General features: G+C 38.6%; 1 protein-coding gene across 2 annotated transcripts in view; it reads right to left on the minus strand.

Moving 5' to 3' along the window:
• Positions 1-13,373, minus strand: part of LOC101854262 (serine/arginine repetitive matrix protein 1) — a 149,298-nt gene that overhangs the window by 61,850 nt on the left and 74,075 nt on the right. The window lies entirely within an intron of this gene.

A 13,373-nucleotide genomic window follows, 5' to 3' on the forward strand; every position in this document is an offset into this window, starting at 1 on the left:
AGAAAAAGAGCAGTTCCCTGTTGCAGTTCAGGCACAGTTATGAGCATGACATTGATGAATCAGCCCATTTACAATTCTACTGTGCATAACAACATGTAAATGTCCCCCTTTGGGAATGGCATTAAGTCAGTAGCACCGCCTCGCAGGTTTGAAAAGTTTTATTTTATCTATTTATTTTTTTGGGGTCTCAACACCTTTCATGCCCATTAAAGAACACATTTCTGTGTGGATTTTACTGAAAAACATTGAATAAAGGCACAAAAACTTAATTTTCATTTGCCATAGACTCTCAAGCTAAGAAATAGCTCATCTTTGGAAGCCATTTTCTCACTAATTTTACCTCTGAAACCAGGTGACCCCCACCTCCTTCATTCACAAATATCTCAACTTCTAGATAAACGGATATTTTTTCATCCAAAGCAAGACAAATGAACAAGCTTTAAGATAATACCAATAACTCCACATGCCCAAAAATTGACGAGAGCCTGATTATCTCCACGCCGCGACATTTATATTTCTTTGTGGAATTTTGACATTTCTGAATTCTAGGTGTTGGTGGTTAATTTTTATCCCAATTTTTTTAAATGGAAAGCTGTTAATTCTTTTTGTCTCGATAAGTTATCGAGGAAAAACCAGTCCATTACCCAGATTTACATCTTATCATAATATGTGCACAGTTTGAAGGCTATAAACGTGATATGTTCTTTAGCTGAACTGGACATTAATTATCCCCTCAGAAAAATCAGCCGTTAAGTTTTAGCATGAAAACCAACAACACAAAAAAGGCACTGTACAAAGTAAAAAACTTTTTGATGTTTTTTACAGCTTTCTCATTTTTAAAACACGATACTTTTCACCCGAATCAGTGAAAATCGGTCCACTCCTCAGCTGCCTGTCTCCTTAACACTTTTCACCCAGCAGCGCTCAACACTTGTCCCCATGGACAAGGACACAGATGCGGTAAATTGGTATTATACCTGTATCTCAGTAAAAATACCCCAACCATTATTAAAATTTCGGCATACTGAGAAAATTAGAAGTGATGATCGCATGTTCACCAAAAAAGGAATTTAGAATCAGAACTGAAAACATTAGATCTAGCTCATTCATCCCCCGGATTCTCATCATGGAGTAAAACAGCACTCATGCTAGGTCTACTCAATATTTTTCCAAAAAATCTACTCCAATTGCTGTATACAAACTGATTTTCTACCTCAAAGGCTACACAAACCATTCAGAAAAGAAATTTAACTTTAACAAGTGTGCATGTAAAAAAACAAGATCATTGCTACGTTTTTGTTGCTATTTCACACTGTCGCCGATCGGCGTCCCGTGGGCGCGACAAAGTGTTACATAACGAGATGGGGCCTTAAATAATGAGGCGGTCATTGTGTCTCGAGGCTGGAAGCCAAATCTTGTCTTACACATAGACCACAGGTCACATTGCAAAATGGGACCACACTGAACTATCACAATACTCCTTTTCACAGAACTGCCATTCTATGCAATCTAAAAAACAGGATTTCAGGGGACAAGGATTGGGATATTGAGAAAAAAATCAGGATCAGCAACAAATCATCATGCCGACTCAAAAATTTCCAAGGAAGTCCATAAATATATTGTGCACACGCGTGTGTGTTAGGGCTGGATTCTGCTCGGTTATTCGGAGGCTTGCAAAGCAGCGGACGGCTCGCGCTAGAGGCTTGTGCTTTGCTTTGCCTCCCGCTTGCTACCGGCGGGAACTTCCGGTGAGTTGTGACTCACGGACAGTCCTGCTGTACTGTGTTGTGACGCTGCGAACCTTCGTTGCTGCGGGCTCAGTACATATTACAAAAGATTCTCTGGTTATTTGTGTTGAGAGGCTTGCACCAAAAGTGCAAGATCGTTTGTTTTTTTACATAGTTCGGTTGTAAAAAACAAAAAGCTCTATTCAATGCACTTAAAAATTAATATTGGATCGGCTATTCTTACGATGTTAAGGGCTGTTTATTTTTAATGTGCACGAGCCAAGCGCTTCATCGTCGCACGCAAAAGACATCAGTTCGATTCCCGTATGGGGAGAAATTTTTACTGAGAACCTCCGTCTTTCTGCTGGGGCGTTTTTCCCTCTCAGCCCAGGTTGGTCCTGACATTGGGTTGAAGTAGGCCTAGCCTGTCTCCTAAATGATCTGTTTTATGTCACTGTGAGTGCAACTCATCTGCAAAATAGGTTACATACATACGATACAAAAGCCAATCACAACGACCCCTGGAGTTTTCCATTCTAGGGTAATCTAAGTCTACTTATTCTTATTACTACCAGAAACCTAGGTCTCTGTTACTACATTACCACGCTCCCTCTCACTTATCCACTCGCTTAGCTGATCAACGGCGGGAAGTTAAAATTAACTTCTCTCTCTTCACCAAAACAAGCCCAGCCTCTCCCTTCCTCCACGGTTCAAAGTTCACACAGCGAGCGGTACTACTGTTTGAACACATTGAGCGGTCTTGCCGCCATAGAGCGGTCCTGCGGCGTGTCGCTCGCTCGGTGTATCGAGACAGCACAAGTCAACAGGTCAGGTTTCGAGCTTGTCCTGGGACAATTCATTAGGCCTAGCGCAAATCAGTACTGTTTGAATCGTGGGGCTTGTTGCTGCGGACGGGATTTGAGATTTGCGGCTGTCCGCTGCTTTGCAAAGCCTTCGATTAATCGAGCAGACTTCAGAGCTACGCCGCGCAGTGACACTGTGGGCGGGATCTCTCACTCTCTCCTTCTCTCTTTTTCTCACCTAAGTGGCTTCCAGGATTGCAAGCAGGGTGGGAATGATGAAGGGGTCTGACACGAGCGGCTTCGCGGATTGCTAGTTGCTGTGGACTTACAGTTTGCGCTAGACTCAACTTATCATGCTGGTGATTTGATTTGATGATTTGACCTAGTGATTTGAGGCTTGTGACTTGAACTAGGGGCTTGCGAGCATGAGCGGGTTTGCTACCGGGGTACAGCCCTAGTGTGTGTGTGTGTGTGACAGAGAGAGATCATTATTTCATTGGTGAGTATAGCTGTACCCCGGAACTCACATACCTAAATTATGTCACCTGATGCAAACGCGATTGAAAGTATTAGCGACGGGTCTTGATGACAGGCCTAACTAACCATAACTCGGATGAAGCTAGTTTTGAAAGTAACTGCAGAACTACAAATATCAATCAATTGTAGGTCACGATTGTCACAGTTATCTGGCCATCATCAGAGAAAGCTGAGTGGTAACAAAAACGAAAGTAGATCTTGAGAATGTCCCAAGTCAGAATGCCAAATCGATCCTACTTCAATTGTAGTGGGAATAACACGTGCGCGCAAAGATACAACACAACTCAGGGCAAGTCAACTACTAAATCCAGCATCGATATTTTGGAAAATAGTGCTCTAAGTTCCAGCTGACAAAAAAGTTCAATGTTTGTTTCCCATGACAGAAGGGGGCAGAGTAAGTTTTTAATTAAGTTTTAGTTTAGTATGGGGTTTTACGGCGCTCGCAACTGCATAAGGTCATATGAGTGTGTGAAACAAGGTTTTTTCTCAAAGGTTCATTTCTCGGCTTGATACTGGTCAATATTTCTATTTTAAAAATTTTAAACGCTAAAAATCGAGCGTAAATAGGCTTTAGATTTAAATTTAAATTTAAAACAACTTTCTAAATAACGCTGAAAAATTTTGAACAATCTATTTCATAACTTTCCATAATGGCCTTTATAAAATCTAAAATTCTGTTGGGAACAACGATGGAAAAAATATCTTGTAATTTTGTGCATTTATAATATTTCCTTCGGGTCTCTCCGAAGTCTAGACATTCGGTTAAAATGTGTCTAAAGGTAAAATCTGTGTCGCATCCGACACACGGCGCACCGGCAGTGGAATTTTAGTTGCCGCGGGGGGTTCCCCGCCAGGCGCCTTATCAAGTCGGGGTAACGGGAGTCAGCTCCCTGTCGCCGCTCTGTCTGGGCCGACTTAAATTTCGGTACTTTTTAACGTACAATTTTTGGTGTATCCTTGTATTTATGGTAGTTCTCCTTTAGTGCACCCAAAGCATGCATTTCTGCTCTTGAGACTCAAAAAAAAACCAGACATTGTAACTTGTCTGGTTATTTCGTTAGACGCGCTGGAGTCAGCAATGCTAAATTTATTTTTTTGGGGACTAGCGGGAATGAAAAAAAATCAATATAAAAAATAGGCCTCGTCAAAATCTGTCTAACTTTTGGAACATGAACGACATAGCATTGGTGCAGATACTCTGAAAAGATGGTTTCTGCCCATATTATAATAGAAAGCTGTAATTTTGCAACTTTATCCATCGGGCACACAATTCGCTATGAAGTAATTCCTCCAAATACAACTTTATGTGTCTAATATAATCGTGAATATTCGCACATTTTCTCGAAAGTTTCTAAAAGTTACCATGAAGTTTCTCTATGAAAAGTACAAATCGATTTTAGTGCCAGAATACATCTTCAATGCAATACACGAACAGTATCTGTTACACTCCCGGAAATTCCTTACTTTTCTTAAAATGCTAAGTCTAGGTTTTGTAAGTTGACTGAACAATAGGAATGACTTCTCGTAATTGGGTTATAAGAATAATTTCTAGCTTTCCAGGGACACTGAATCAGCACCAGCCTTTTCCAGCTTTATTTTTCGTTTCTATGACCATTTGTAATAACTGACAATGTGACTGATTTTTTACATTCATAATTGTGTCCGTGCATATTTCCGACACAAAAACTAAGAAAGAATGTGTTAGCTGTCATTATTTTTATTCCATTCAAGAAGTTTATCTCTACCCATGTATTTACGCGGTTTTGTGGGGTCTTTTTAATCGCTTATATTATATCTTTTTAGTTGTAGGCAGGCTGCCGCAGACATAGCGTGATTCATGAACAAACGCAGAGTAAATGTCTCTCATTTAATTGTAAAATAAGAGCTAACGCTGATTGTCTTTAGTTAAAAAATGCAGATGTGCATCTTTCTTCTCTTATAATTTGACTATTACTACTCGTGCAGATTAAAAATTTCTCAAGGTAAAAGATATTCGTAGTCAGTTTAACACAGATTCTGGAGAGATCTGTTGAGCCTGTTTTAAATTAACAATCATTTATTCATAAGTTTGTAACTAAAATAGGAAAAATTGGGTACTCTACAAACACTTGTCTAAAACAAAAACTAAGGCACAGAAATTAAGCATTCTAACGCAAAATAAATCTCAAGACATTGAGCTTTTATAGTACATCCGCGTAATAGTTTGCTGTGTGGGATGGGGAAGAAATTATATTGTTTTAAACATGGAGGTGTCTACGTACTCCCCGATTGGGGTCTAGGTGGACCCCAAAAATGTTGGATTGTGATTGGCTCGTTGAGCGAGCGGTAGTTAAAACATTGGTTACAATGCAAGGCTACTGATCATCTCGGGCGGTGTGTCGATCAAGTGTTACTATAATTTATTTATTTTAGCCCACAGAGAGAGTATTTAATGAATAAACGTATCTCTAGATCTAGAATCTAAATCTAGATTTTGGTGTGCAGTTCGGAAAGTAGATGATCTAAATCTAGTGGTGGCCAGGTGGGCGAATGACCGAAAAGCGACTCTTAACTACTCGCCTGTGAATTGGCAGAGACACACTAGGCCTATCATGCAACTTGATTCACATGTCTACTATCATAAATTTAATTATCAACAGTAAGTCTACTTGTTTCTGTAGGCCTGGAGTCTATTAAGTTTCAAATGGCTTCTTTTTCGGTGCACGGTTTCGGCACTCCTGTACAACTGTGGTCCCGTTACTTTGTTTACATGACGGCCATTGACATTGTGGGAGTGAATCTAGATTTCTAGATCTAGATTCTAGGTCTAGATATAGATCTAGAATAAAAATGATCTAGATCTAGATTCTAGGTCTAGATAAAGATCTAGATCTAGATCATCTAGATCTAGATCTCTAGATTTTAGATTCTAGACAGACAACATAACCTATATCTAGATATAGATCTATATCTAGATCAAGATATAGATTCTAGATCTAGATGTAGATTAGATATAGATCTAATCTTAATTCAGTTTAAATCTAAATATGAAACACATAAGAATTAATGTACTACATGGGGCACTTAGATCCAGGCCTAGATCTAGATTAGTGGGATTTAGTGCAAACGGGACCTCAATTGTATGGCCTACAGGAGTGCCACTATTTCTTAACTTCAGTTCATGATGACGGATTCTGACATTGGGGAACAGCTCGTTGTTTAGATAATCTAGATTCTAGTCAACAGTTAGGCTACCCGGTACTGGACTCTGGCAGTGGCAGTTTTAACTTTTCAAGCGCTGACTGCATGGGGTTGGTTGGGGGGGGGGGGGGGGGGGGTGTCAGTAACTTTGTTTTAAAATGTTGTTTGGTGTTTAGTTTCTTTTAAAAAAATAATGTCTTGTTAAGTCCCCATCGACACAATATTATTAACTATGTTTCTTTTGCTCAATTAAAGAAGCTTAGATAGCTTCAAACAGTCCCACAGCTTCTGACCTGGCCTACGAGTAGCTGGAACATGGCTTTACAAGACCTTTATTTTTGTGGGGCATGTAGATCTAGATCTAGGTCTTCCTTTTTCTCAAAGTCTTACACTTGTCACATATGACTGGAGACACTTGTCTTTCCTAAGCAAGTACCCACTGATGTATGTGGCTGCTTTTTCCTTTGATAGCTATGAAAAGGTTTTCAACACAGTCCTGATTTAGCAGCTGAATAATACTAAACATCACCCTTTCAGTTTCCTTTACCAGAATCAAAAGGGCTTGAATTATTTGTATTTGAATGTGGGATGAAGTTGGTTTGAGTTTGATACAATGCTTGTAAATTGTAGATGACTTGTTTGTATTTGTAGTAAAGCATTGAAGAAACTGTCAAACCTGCCAAGAAAAGGAACGTGGCCATATATGCTCAGGCAGAACCGCATTTAGATATACTTGACAGAGAAATGCCATCCCAGCAGCAACTTAACTGTGGCTCAGAACATGAGCTACAAAAGCTGCAAAAACAGTATCTTTCAAGTCATAGAATAATATTATTTGTGAAGAATAATGTGATAATTTAATCAACATAATAATATTATGAGTGGCATAGAACTATAACATCAACAACAGATACACAGGCATCACATTCACTTATACAGTATAGACATCAAAGTTATAAATCATAGATCTAGTGACCAGTAAGAAAAGAAATTGTTAAGTTTTTCTTCCTCTCAATTTTATGCTTTTCTCTAATTAACATTTGGCCTACTTTATTGAAGGGGTCTCATACTCATAGTCATAAAGTCTAGTATTATTGTTCTTTTTTATTGTTGTTCATACTTTGAGGTACTAATAATAATTATAACCTAAGGCATTCCAGAATCCAGGGATTTAACAGCTTACCCCAGTTAGCCTTTCCTGTGACATATATTCTACATGTGCATCGCTTTGCACTTTGCTTTATTTTGATTTCCCAATGAAATTTAGTGGGTTTTTTATGTAGGCCTCGGGCCTCGGCAGCTGTATAAGTATAGGCACCTGTGTTAACAAACACAATGTGATGAGGTTTCACTTCTATTATTCTTTATATATACAAATACTTTTAACAAAATAGCTTATTGATTGATTGATTGATTGGGAAGATGTTTTACGGCACTATTGACACAATTTTGGTCATGTAAGCGCAAACAGGTTTCACCGCTACAAAATCAGACGTGTTTTTAGTAAGAGTCTTTCGGAGCTCGCAACCGGACACGATCAAACTATTTTCATTATGCTAAAAAGACGAACAAACATTTACAAAAATATTTTGGTAAATATGGAAAAGGCTTATTTACATTTGTGTATATATACAATATAAATTTCAGTGTATGTATATATACACCGATAATGATAACTATATATTTTCATATTCTATTAAATAGTCCAATTTCTTTTATATAACTTAAAATTTTTCTTGGCTCTACGATGTCAAAAAGGGTGATTTGATTGGGTAGATGTTTTACGGCACTATCGACACAATTTTGGTCATTTAAGCGCTAACAGGTTTCACCGCTACAAAATCAGACGTGTTTTTAGTAAGAGTCTTTCGGAGCTCGCAACCGCAAACGATCACACTATTTCCATTATGCTAAAAAGACGAACAAATATTTATTTTTAAAATTTTGTAAATATGGAAAAGGCTTATTTACATTTGTTGATTGATAGGGTAGATGTTTTACGGCACTATCGACACAATTTTGGTCATTTAAGCGCAAACAGGTTTCACCGCTACAAAATCAAACGTGTTTTTAGTAAGAGTTTTTCGGAGCTCGCAACCGCACACGATCACACTACTTTCATTATGCTAAAAAGACGAACAAACATTTACTTTAAAAAATTTGGTAAATATGGAAAAGGCTTATTTACATTTGTATATACAATACAAATTTCAGTGTATGTATATATACACCGATAACGACAACTATATATTTTCATATTCTACTATAACTAAATAGTCCAATTTCTTTTATATAACTTAAAATTTTTCTTGGCTCTATGATGTCAAAAAGGGTCTTAATATCTTTACATTTAAAATATTTCTCACGAACATAATTAAATTCGACACATTCCGTCAGGATGTGCCAAATTGTGAAATTTGTGTTGCACGCCACGCAAAAAGGAGCTTCCTCTCCTTCGAACAAATGTTTGTGCGTGACGTGCGTGTGTCCTATCTTTAGTCGGGTAAAAATTACTTTTTCTCTTCGTGGGATAGATAGTGGTTTCCTGGGCGTAAGTTTCGGTTGAATGTAATGGAGTTTGTTGTGTATTTGTTGATTCCAGATTTGGGACCAGGAGGATGTGATGTGTTCTTTTACTTTCGGTTTCATGTCAGAGAAAGGGGTTTTACTATTTTTGTTTTCAGGTAATTTTAGAGATTCTTTGGCAAATTGGTCAACGGCTTCGTTGCCATCACTTCCTCCTACATGGCTTGGAAGCCAAGCTATTGTAATAGTTTTTCCAGATTGATGTAAAATATGCAGTTTAATTATAATTATAAGTTTTAAAATTCTGTTGTCGGAGGTGTCAGAGAGCTCTAAAGATTTCAGACAAGAGAGAGAGTCTGAAAGGATTAGGAAAGTAGACTTGGTTGAGTGATCTATAATATTTAGGGCCATTTCAAGAGCTGTAGCCTCAGCAGTGTAGACTGAAGCTTCTGGGTGGAGTTTCCTTAAGCTTAAGCTGTGTGGCGATGCAAGGGCAGCAGCTCCTACTGAGGAATCATTTTTGGATCCGTCTGTAAAGAGTTTCTCTGCTTCAGGGTATCTATTTATTAGCTGTTTGTATGAGTTTAAGTATGTAGTTTTGTCTGTGGACTTTTTGTTGTGTTTTTCAAGACTAGTAACTATGTTTGGTTTGGTTAAATGCCAAGGCGTTGAGAGCACTCTGACACCTCGTCTTTAGGTCTTTCAAGTGAGGTAGGAAAGAAAGTTAATTGTCGAAGATTACGCCCAGGAAACGAGCTTGTTTTTTAACAGAAATTTTTTCTCCAAACAAATATAAATCTGGTTGTCGCACACACTTGTGCGACAGACAAAAATGTACAGTTTGTTTTTAATGTGGAAAATTTGAACCCGTGCCCGTTTGCCCAAGTTTCCAATTTATGGAGTTGAAGCTGACTTTTTGTCAATTGCCACCGAGTAAATTGGAGCTCTTTTGCGTTGGTGGGTAGATATCTAGCTTATTGTGCTCGAGTGCACGGTGTTGTGCGTTCCCCTCTCTGTCCCTCTGTGTGTTTGTGTGTGTGTGTGTGTGTGTGTGTGTGTTTTCCTGACCCCCGTCCCCCGATTTATGTTCCTCAATATAACGTGAATTTCTGCTTGAGTTTGTTTGCGTTTGTGACCTTCTACTTCTAGAATTGCCTGTGTTGGTTCTACACCAAAGTGTAGGCTAAGGCTAGCCTAGATCTAGGCCTACGTCTCATTGAAAACACGCCAAGTTGGTACCGTAGCTCTAGACTAGATGCTCGTCCAATGAAATTAGTTGAGAACAAATTGACCCATTAGATACACATTATGTATAATGTTAAATAGATAGTGTTGTTTTCAGGACAATTGACAAAAAGTCAATTTTTGTCAATTGCCACCGCGTCACTCGGTGGCAATTGACGCTACCTTTCGGAAAATAGCGCTCCAAGTTCCTGCAGACAAAAAGTCCAACGGTTGTTTCCCATGACAGAAGAGGGCAGAGTACGTTTTTAAGAAATATCTGGTGCAACAGACGGAACATAGAAATGATATCCTGAATAAATCGGGACGGGTAGCAGGTCTGTCTACTATAATGACGCAAATTGACTTTCCCGACATTTTTTTTTTACCTTAGTGAAAAAAGAGGCGGCAAAAAGTAGCATCAAAGTTTTCCATAAAACAATAATAACAAACATTCTATTAGATTTGAGTCAATTTTTATGCTTGTACTATATCATGGGCCTTGTAATAAAACCGACGAACTCCAGCGGGAAAAATTTTATTTCAAAACAACAGGGTCTCAACGATAAACAAATGCTTAAAAAACCTATAAAAACACTTTACCGAAAAACCGTAGACCTTTTTTTCCTTAAAAATCGTTTTTAATGAAACTGTGGGTTGGACAATTGTCACTCAAATTTTTCCGGATACAAGCGACCAGCCCTCAGTTTTGTGGGCAGGCCTTTTTTATCAGGAAGCTACAGCTGGCCTTGAGTGCAGCCAAGATGCACTTGGCGGTAACACATCGTCAGTGTTATTCATAAACAGGAGAGACAAAAAAAATTATTGTTAAAACGCGCAGTATAATCTTAAGTTATAAGTGTTAGGACCACACTTGATTTTTCTTAAATACCACAACCGATAGTTTTATTTCGCATGTAGCCAGTTATGGGATGACAAAAAATGTGCAGCACATTCCAGGTGGCCAGTTCTCTGCATTAAGCGCGTAGTGCACGACACTTTCGCACACAGCCAACAACATGTTAAGGTTACCATGGTCGGTCTTCACGGCTAGCGTAACGCCCATGTGACATGACATCACACCGTACCTAACCTGAACCCTGAAATCCTCTACTTTGTTTGGTTTCCATCTCCCAGGACGAGGACCAAGGGATTGGACTTTGGGAGACAAAAAAAAGGTTAGTAAAAAGTGGGTTTTTTTTAAAATTTTGTCCCATGCCCGTTCTACGCATTATTCGACGCCATCGTTGAAATTTGTAGACTTAGTAGTGAAAAACAAAACTGACAAAATGATTTAGTGAATATTGTTAAAACTAAAACAAAGCAAAAGCAGGGACAACATTTTATATACATAATAATGTTTGAAAGAACATGAATTCGATAACAAAGGTCACCTTACACGGTCAGTATAAAAATTGTATTTTTTAAAATTTTAACATCCTCTGCTCCAAAAGAGTCACGAGGCAGGTATTTTCCCACATTCCCACTCCCTAGAGGAGCAACCAAATTTAGTTTATTCATCACCATAGTAAAAAATGTCCTACATGTGTGCACTCAGTCTCTCTACCGGTGACATTTGTTAGCTGGTGTTATATTCTACTCTAGGAAAACAGGACAGACCAAAGAGAAAAGAACAAACATTATCTAAGGCCAGTCAAGTGCAGAAGAAGCAGCAGAAGAAGAAGAAGGAGAAGAAGAAGGAGAAGAAGAAGGAAAAGAAGAAGGAAAAGAAGAAGAAGAAGGAGGAGAAGGAGAAATTGCACGGTCACTCTCTCTAAACACACACTCCCATCCGTGAAACACGCCGATAGGTAAAGTTTGACAAGGGGAAATATTCGCTGCAGCCTATACAGCTTGCAGACAAGTCTAGAAAACCAGATATGAGACTGCCCCTCACGCCGAACAAAGTGAGTGCCTGACTTCGTTTTCACACCCAACTTTCCACAGACACATACAAAGGTCTAGAACTGGTCGGTGAAAAGGATGGGAGAGACTGAAATTGTTTTGATTTGATTGGTCATAGGAAATGCATCTTTGAGAGAAGGTTTCTGACTGCATTTAATGTTCTGTTAGCTCTAGGCCTATGATGCGCAACACGTGTGAATGCTGTAAAACACTAGATAGGCCTCAATAGGATTAAAGATTAGTCAAGTAAGTCTAATCAGCTGAGCTCGAAGAACTTATATCGTACTTGTTCAACAAATCACAAGACAAGTGGTTTCTCTGAATGTAAAGATCTATGATTCTGATGCAGTCCATGAATTTACGGTCGGGGGTAGTTGCTTGGAAAGCCACGGGGCTGTGCCGTCGTCTCTATGACTATCACCAACAGTTTCCTCTTCTAAAGGTTATCTGTTCCCGACATTTTATTGTACATATCATTACACTGAGCCTGTCTTTCTGCGAAAATAATCTATACAAAACTAGAACAAAATGAACTTTCAAAGGAAGTCGAAGATGTTTCAGAAGATAATGACTGCAATAAACACAGCAAAAGGAGAGAGAGAGAATGTTTTATGGAACAGGTTGTTCCAACACGTGAGACATGTATCTGCTAATGTCATATTTTGTTGTGTGTATGCGTGAGTGCAGCACCTAACCTTTGTAACGTCTACTACCATTGTTAACGACCAAGACAAATTTCTCCCCGCGAAATGAATAAAGAATGTCATTGTCAATAGAAAAAAAGGAGAAGCACTTATAACAATAATGATCAAGGGGGCAGACGGGTGTACTGGACATGTCCTACAATTTTTTTCTCTGAGTCAGTAAAGAATGAAATGCTATCTTTGACTTCCTTCATTCAAATGCAAAGAAAAAAAAGATTATAATGAGAAAAGACAGTAATCTGAATAGGGGAAAATGCCTTCACAATTCGATGACTTTCCAGTACAAAGACATGGAAGAACGCATGGACAGAAAAAAAGTGTTTTAAAAAACAATTTAAAAAGATGCATTTGAAATACAGGTACTGTCAAGAAATAAAGTTCTGTGGGAACAGTGGGGAGTTATAGTCATTATCAGCAGCATAAAAAAAAAAAAAAAGAAAACAACTAGATGTTTAAAACTCCCCACCAATGAAACCAAAAAGAAATATCACACAGATACCTTTTTGGAGAACTCCCACAATTACGCTGGATTATCAAAGGTTCAGGGTCCCCACCAAATCCTGGAAATTTTTTTCAAGACCCCCATTTGAGGGAAAAATCAGGCTGCTGCACGTCAAGTCAAGAATGATCCCCAAAAAAGGCCATCTATCAATGATAAATGTCTTTAAATGAATGCAAATGTACATTTTGTAGTAGTCTTCATTCAAACAACAGATGATTGTAATACTGGGTGACTGCTACCCAGCTTCTCAATTTCCCCGGGGGGGGGG

The sequence above is a fragment of the Aplysia californica genome, unplaced genomic scaffold (genome assembly GCF_000002075.1).
Source record: "Aplysia californica isolate F4 #8 unplaced genomic scaffold, AplCal3.0 scaffold00278, whole genome shotgun sequence".
Classification (NCBI taxonomy): Eukaryota; Metazoa; Mollusca; class Gastropoda; order Aplysiida; family Aplysiidae; genus Aplysia; species Aplysia californica.